Raw genomic sequence first — 6,584 nt, forward strand, 5'->3', positions numbered from 1 at the left:
GAAATCCCTGGAGACCAGATTTCCCAAAGTGTTTATCCACAGCATTCCTTTAATTTGATGGCTTTTCCTGGCCTTGCCTGGGTGCCTTTCTACTTTTGTCTCCCAGCTCCAGGGAGCACAGGCAGGTATGATGTGAGCAGGATGAGGGCAGGTACCTCGGAGGGTTTAAAACCTGTGCACTGCCATCGGTACCGTGCTGGAATTTGATGGGATTCCCTGGGAATGCAAACAGCAGCTGGGAAAGGGAAGCTGCTGCCGCAGCACTAGAAAGGCTCATGTGATGCCCTTGAATATCCTAATGCCGAAATTCCCGGGAATTCCAAATCCCAGCAAGCTACTCCAGGACGGGATAACTCAGCATCACCTGCAGGCACATCCCTCAGTGCCCGGACCACTTCCTTCCCTTTCCCTCGGGAGAAGCAGCACATCAAACATTGGGATGAGTCCTCCACCAACCAAACAGTTCCCGCCCCAAATTCCCAGGGAACACATCAGCCAGAGCCAAATCCCTGCTAAACGGGGATCTGAATGCCATTAACAGACGCTGATAATGCCATTATATGCGACCAGAGGAAAGCAGGAGCTGGAATTCTGCTGTCAAGTGCAGCGTTCAGGCAGTGCCAGTAGGCAGCAGCTGTTTTGCATTTAAAAGGGCAACACTTAGAGTGATTTTTTTTTTTTTTTCCACTTTGTCAAAGACTGAAGAATTTCACACGACTTGGATTGTTCCCCTAATGCATGAACCTGTTGCACTGGTGTCTCTTTTTCTATATTTACTATGAGGGAGATGGCAACAGCTATAAATATATTTATATTTATACATAAAAATGCTTGTGAAGGCCTTTTTCTGCTTTCAGATGAGCTCTTCTGTTTGCAGAGCTTTGTCACAGGACGAAGCACCTACACCAGGAATTCTCTTTCACTATGCAATTAAATGATGGTCAGCTGGGATTATACACTATTAAAAATTCCCAATTAAACCTTTCCCCTTCTTTCTTCTGGGTAAAGTTTGACAAACTGCCCTTAATCAAGAATGAATAATGTGCTATTCCCCCACATCCCCCAAATCAGGATTTGTGGCAAGATGGTGACCATGAAATCCACTGTGGTGTGAGGGGCCTTTGGAAGACCATAGTACGAGGATGTGCTCTGAAAGATGCACAACAGTTCAGGTTTTAATCTTTTTACTAATGCTTTGTGGATTCTAATTCCATTCTGAAAAGCAGAGCAGCAGAGCAAAGAGTGGATTGGAGCCGTGTGGGCATTTCCCGGCTTTGTGTGCGCGATTTAAAAATGTAAATACCTTTCTTTGCACAGTTTTCCACCTTAACCAAGTGTCACTTCCTTGTGGGTTCCCACAAACTCTGGAGCTGTTCCCACACTGCTGCTGAGGTGGGCCAGAAGGAGAAGTTAATTTGTCCGTTCATACCCTCAAAAATGCATAAATTCACTCTTTTTTTCTCCAGTTTTACCTCAGTACCAGGGCTTATAAATCTCTTTCCTTGCAGCAACAACAGGTGAGTTCAAAATTGTGGGCTAGAGACATTGAAAAACAGGTCCAAACTTCTCCATTCAATAAAGCTGAACAGGAAACCCCATGGTGATAAGAGGCTCGCTCAGGGCATTTTCAGATTTTATGTTGGCTCTGGATAAAGTTAAGTAAGGAAAAGAAACAATAAAACTGCCTCCCTGGCAGAAAAGTTAGCCCTACTCATCAAATCTGCACCTGCAACTTGATCCAAAAATCAGTTATTTTACTGAAAAAGTGCTTTGGGCTTCTCATGTGGAACATGATCCAGCTCAGAGGGATGTGTGCAGAGCGAATGGGGAAAAGCCTTTCTTTGTTCTTGGGAATCCCCAAGTTATGAGTTAAAAGTTGGACATGGGATATAAAGAATTGGGCATTGTTATAAAAAACAGAGGAATGGGTCTTGCACAGAACAAGTTCAGGATGTCCTGAGCAGGCAGAGAACTGCTAAACACCTGTTTGTGCTTCTACACAACTAAATCCATGTGTAAAGCTGAGCCTTGTCTTGTGAAACACAGATAGTTGTGCTTCAGGTACTCTATCTTTTCTTCAATTGTTTGAAGACAGTCCTCTAGATTTTGTGTTTTTCCCATGTGCTTTGGAGTATTGATCCATTCATCAAACCACTCACCTGATCCTTACTGATGAAGTTCTTGATAGAAAGAATTGACAGGGTTAAAACTCATTATGGAGATTCCCACGAGATAAAGGTAAAACATTGGGCCTGAAGGTGTTGCAGGAAATGCAGTTTGTGGGATTGTAGAATGGTTTGGGTTGGAAGGGACCTTAAGGATCATCCAGTGCCACCCCTGCCAGGGCAGGGACACCTTCCACTGTCCCAAGCTGCTCCAAGCCCCAATGTCCAACCTGGCCTTGGGCACTGCCAGGGATCCAGGGGCAGCCACAGCTGCTCTGGGAATTCTATTCCGGGGCCTCAACACCCTGCCAGGAAACAATTCCTGATTCCCAATCTCCCATCCAGCCCTGCCCTCTGGCACTGGGAAGCCATTCCCTGTGTCCTGTCCCTGCAGCCCTTGGGAATTGTCTCTCTCCAGGTTTCCTGGGGCTCCTTCAGGCCCTGCAAGGCCACCCTGAGCTCAGCCCAAAGCTTCTCCTGGCCAGGCTGAACAATGCCAGCTCTGCCAGCCTTTCCTCCCAGCAGAGCTGCTCCATCCCTCTGCTCATCCTGCTGCCTCCTCTGGGCTCTCTCCAGCAGCTCCACATCTTCCCTGTGCTGGTCATGCCTGTGGGACAGGAATCTTCACACTCCAAAAAAACCAGGCACCACACTCTCCCCACTTACATGTGCTCTTAGCATGCTCAACACACATTTTCCCATCTTCTTTCTTTTGTCACATCTTTGGTGACAATGCAGCAGGAATTTACAGCCCCTCTTCCCAGCCTGCTCTGGGTTCACGCCGTGGTTTGAGTACAAGCCCTTCACAAGATGCTCTTTGCATTAAGAGAGGTTGTGGCTGACACCGCTGCTCCTGGGGGAGATTTGTGCACATGGAAAGCACATAATTGGAACAGGATTTCATTCTGCTTGATGAGCTTCACACAGAAGGGTCTGGCTGAGGAGAGCCCAGCTCTGTTCTCAATGAAGCGAGCAGTGACCTCTGTGGAAACCCTGTTACCGCAGCTTTCCAAAACTTCATCCCAAGGAGTTTGGATGTGAGGAGGCTGCAGTTGCTGAGATGTGTCTTATCTGCTCACATTAGGGAAGGTGGCTGTTCTTCATCCAGCTGGCTCAGCCCCTCAGACCCCCAGCTCCACTGCTGCCCTGTGAGGGATGGAAGGACTCTGACAGCTTCCAAATTTAAGTTTCTGCCCAGAGTTTTTGCTTCTTGATGACAGAAATACTGACACGTTGCCACCCAAGATAGCAAAATGATTTCCAGGTAGCAGAAAGCTCTGGAGGAAAAACAGCCTCCTGAGAAAAGTCACTCATTCCCAGGCACATTTGGCTGCCTTCTCCCTGGCTGTGGAAATGAGCATCTTATGGGTTTGGTTCTTGCCCAAAGATGGGGAAGATTCACAAGCAGGAATTCAAATCCAAGCTGGCTTCCCACACCAGAGTGAAAATGACAATGGGCTTCAGATCCAAGAGGGATTTTAATTTCCCTTTCCCTGCCAATCTGGTCAAAATGTCCAAAGCAGCAAAAATTCACCTCAGATTCCTGGAACTTGTCCTCGTTATCTTTGCTCTGTGATACTCTGTGGTGGGTGCATGCTCGGTTTGCCACATCACGAGCCAGCAGGATGCACGAACATCCCCATGGGAAGTTCTGCTCACATCGCTGGGAGCTTCCCAGCAGGCAAAGCTGCTTCCTGCAGCACCCCCAAGAGCAGACAACTCTCCAGTCCCCTCAGGTCATAGGTTGGATATTAGGAAAAAGTTTTTCACAGAAAGAATTATAAAGTACTGGAATGATCTGCCCAGGGAGATGGTGGAGTCACCATCCCTGGATGTGTTTAACAAAGCCTGGATGTGGCACTGGGTGCCGTGGTTTAGTCGAGGTGTTAGGGCTGGGTTGGACTCGATGATCTTGGAAGTCTCCTCCAACCTGGTGATTCTGTGTGCTCTCCATGTATTCTGTGTGTGTCACAGCTGTAACATGAGGCTGGATTTGTTGTCACAGGATTGGATCCATGCTCACAGAAGACTGTGCTCTGCAAGGCATGATGCTCAGTACTGTTCTCAGCTGCAAGCAGGATGTCTGGCCCAAGCAATGACCCAGGGTTATGGTCTAGAAGAGCTGCTCCAGGGGATGCTGGAGAGGCAGGGCTGGCAGCATCCAGCTTCCAGTGAGAGCCACTGACCACAAGAAACAGAGGCAGCTTTGCCTGGTCTGTCATTTTCCACCCCTTGACCCACGGTGGTCTCTCTCTTGGGTGTTCTGTGGTTTCTCCTCAAGTGTGAATTTCCCTAGTTAAGAGCTGCCCTGATGGCCAGGAATCCTTCTGGGAACTGCTGGAAAACCCCAGCCTCTCAACCACTGGATCCCTCCTTTTGATGTGACACAACAAGCATTCCTCAGTCCAAGAAAAACTTTCATCTTCAATTTCATTTACCTTCAGTAGCACACTTTGGAGGACAACAGTGGGAAGGGAAATCTCTCCTAATCAGATTTCAGGTTGTTTGGGTCACTAAATCTAAGTCCACTCTGCATTCTCCAGCCATGGGGTCACAATCTTTAATTCTCAAGCACATTTCTCAGCAGCGTCCACCAGGTAGATTAGGTTTTTTCCTTACCTTTAAAACTTCAGAGATATTTTAATGGAGTTTTTATTTGGAATAATTTTAGAAATAATGGTTTATTTTACTTGGAAACTTCTTTTCACAAGCACCAATAAGAGCCCTGTGAAAATACCTGTTTGGAACTTTCTTTACTGAATTTCTTTGAGCTATTTGGGACAAAAATGTGGCATTATTGCTACCAGTTTCAGGTAGCCAGACTAGATGGCCTCTCAGGAAGCAGCAGTAAAAAGGCAGAGCAGATTAAATGAGAGCCTTTGTGCATTTTTAAACGTGTCTTCCTGGAAAAACAACTTCTGGCTCGAATGAAAGGAACTGAAGTGTGTACTTTTGCCAAACTTTATCCAAGAGGATTAAGAAGTGAGCCTACAGACAACTCCTGAGGTTGACAGAGCATGGAACTCTACAGAAAGTGCACGAAAAGAGGGTAATAAAGGGAAGGGCACAGAGTTTTCAGTACAGGGTGTGTGTACAAAGACTGCCCTGAAGTTTGCTATCGCCAACAGAGATCATGGCACAAGAAGATACGGAAAGTGATCTTCCCAACACCAAGGGCAAACATTTGTCCACACGGGGCTGAAAAGGCTCAGCTTCAAGATCAAATCTTTGTAGAAAGCAGAGTTGTCATCGTCGATCTGCAGAACTCAGCTCTGAGAGGAAGTAAAATCCCATCCATGGCATGACAGAGGAAGAAAGCGATGGCTCCATGACAGGAAGGTGGACAGGGGCGCTGGCTGCACCCATTGTCACCAGGATTGCACCACAGTTTCCATCACAACCTCCTATTTTCATGTGCCATGAGCATTGCAAAATGCTGACCTTTGGGGCTGAATTTTTCCATGCTTGCTCCCTGCCCCAAAGGTGAATTCTTTCAGAAATTCTGAGCAGAATCTTTTCAGGGACCACGGCTATTATTTTTGGCTGTTGCCAGGGTGGCTTGCCCGGGGCAGATTGAATAACAACTGGTTTGTTCCTCTGAGCTACAATAAATCCCATCATCCATCATGTGAGGGAGAAAATTAAAAGCATGAAAAACAAATCAGAGCTCTCCCAATGTTAATGTTTGCAAGGACTGTTTGGGCTTGCAAATGGCAGCAGGTGAAGAAAAGAGAGATTTAACTGGGAGATACTGCCCTGACCAAGAGTATCCTTTAATGACAAATAACTTCCCAGGTATTTATATCAGGAGTTGCTTTCAGGGACAACTATTGAAAAGTGGTGTTAAATACAATCTTCAAGGTACCAGGAGAGGAGGCTGGGTCTGTTTTGTCCCTCTGAGTGTCTCTAACACGGGACAATTGCTTTTCTCAAGCAGTTAATTAAGAATTGAAGGGATGCACATTCCTAACCATTGCCGCAGGCCGGGTCAGTCAATGTCAAGGACATTAAATATTCTCCATTTCTTAAAATCAGGACACTCAAAAGAGCCTTAAAACACGGATATAGATGCTGAACTACAGCTAACCGTGGTTGAAGATGCTCTCTAGGGGCTTTAAAGACCATAGACTTTAGGATTAGGATTTAGCATTAGGAGTTGAGATGCTGAGCAGCAGTCAAAGCCACAAACAACCCCAGAACAAAACCCCACGTCTGCTATTTAGGAAATCGCAACCCAGGTGGCCTCATATACCCCCACACATTCTCCTGATTTTATCATCCACAGAAAATATGTCTGAAAGTTACTGTACAGACAGGAAAAGCCAGTCTCCCTACAGGCCCCAATAAAGACTAGAGCTGTCCAAAGGTCTCTGGGAGTACAAATGTATTTGTTTCCAGTAGGTCTGGTCTGGGAGGCTG

The sequence above is a fragment of the Hirundo rustica genome, chromosome 2 (assembly GCF_015227805.2).
Source record: "Hirundo rustica isolate bHirRus1 chromosome 2, bHirRus1.pri.v3, whole genome shotgun sequence".
In the NCBI taxonomy this organism is placed as follows: domain Eukaryota; kingdom Metazoa; phylum Chordata; class Aves; order Passeriformes; family Hirundinidae; genus Hirundo; species Hirundo rustica.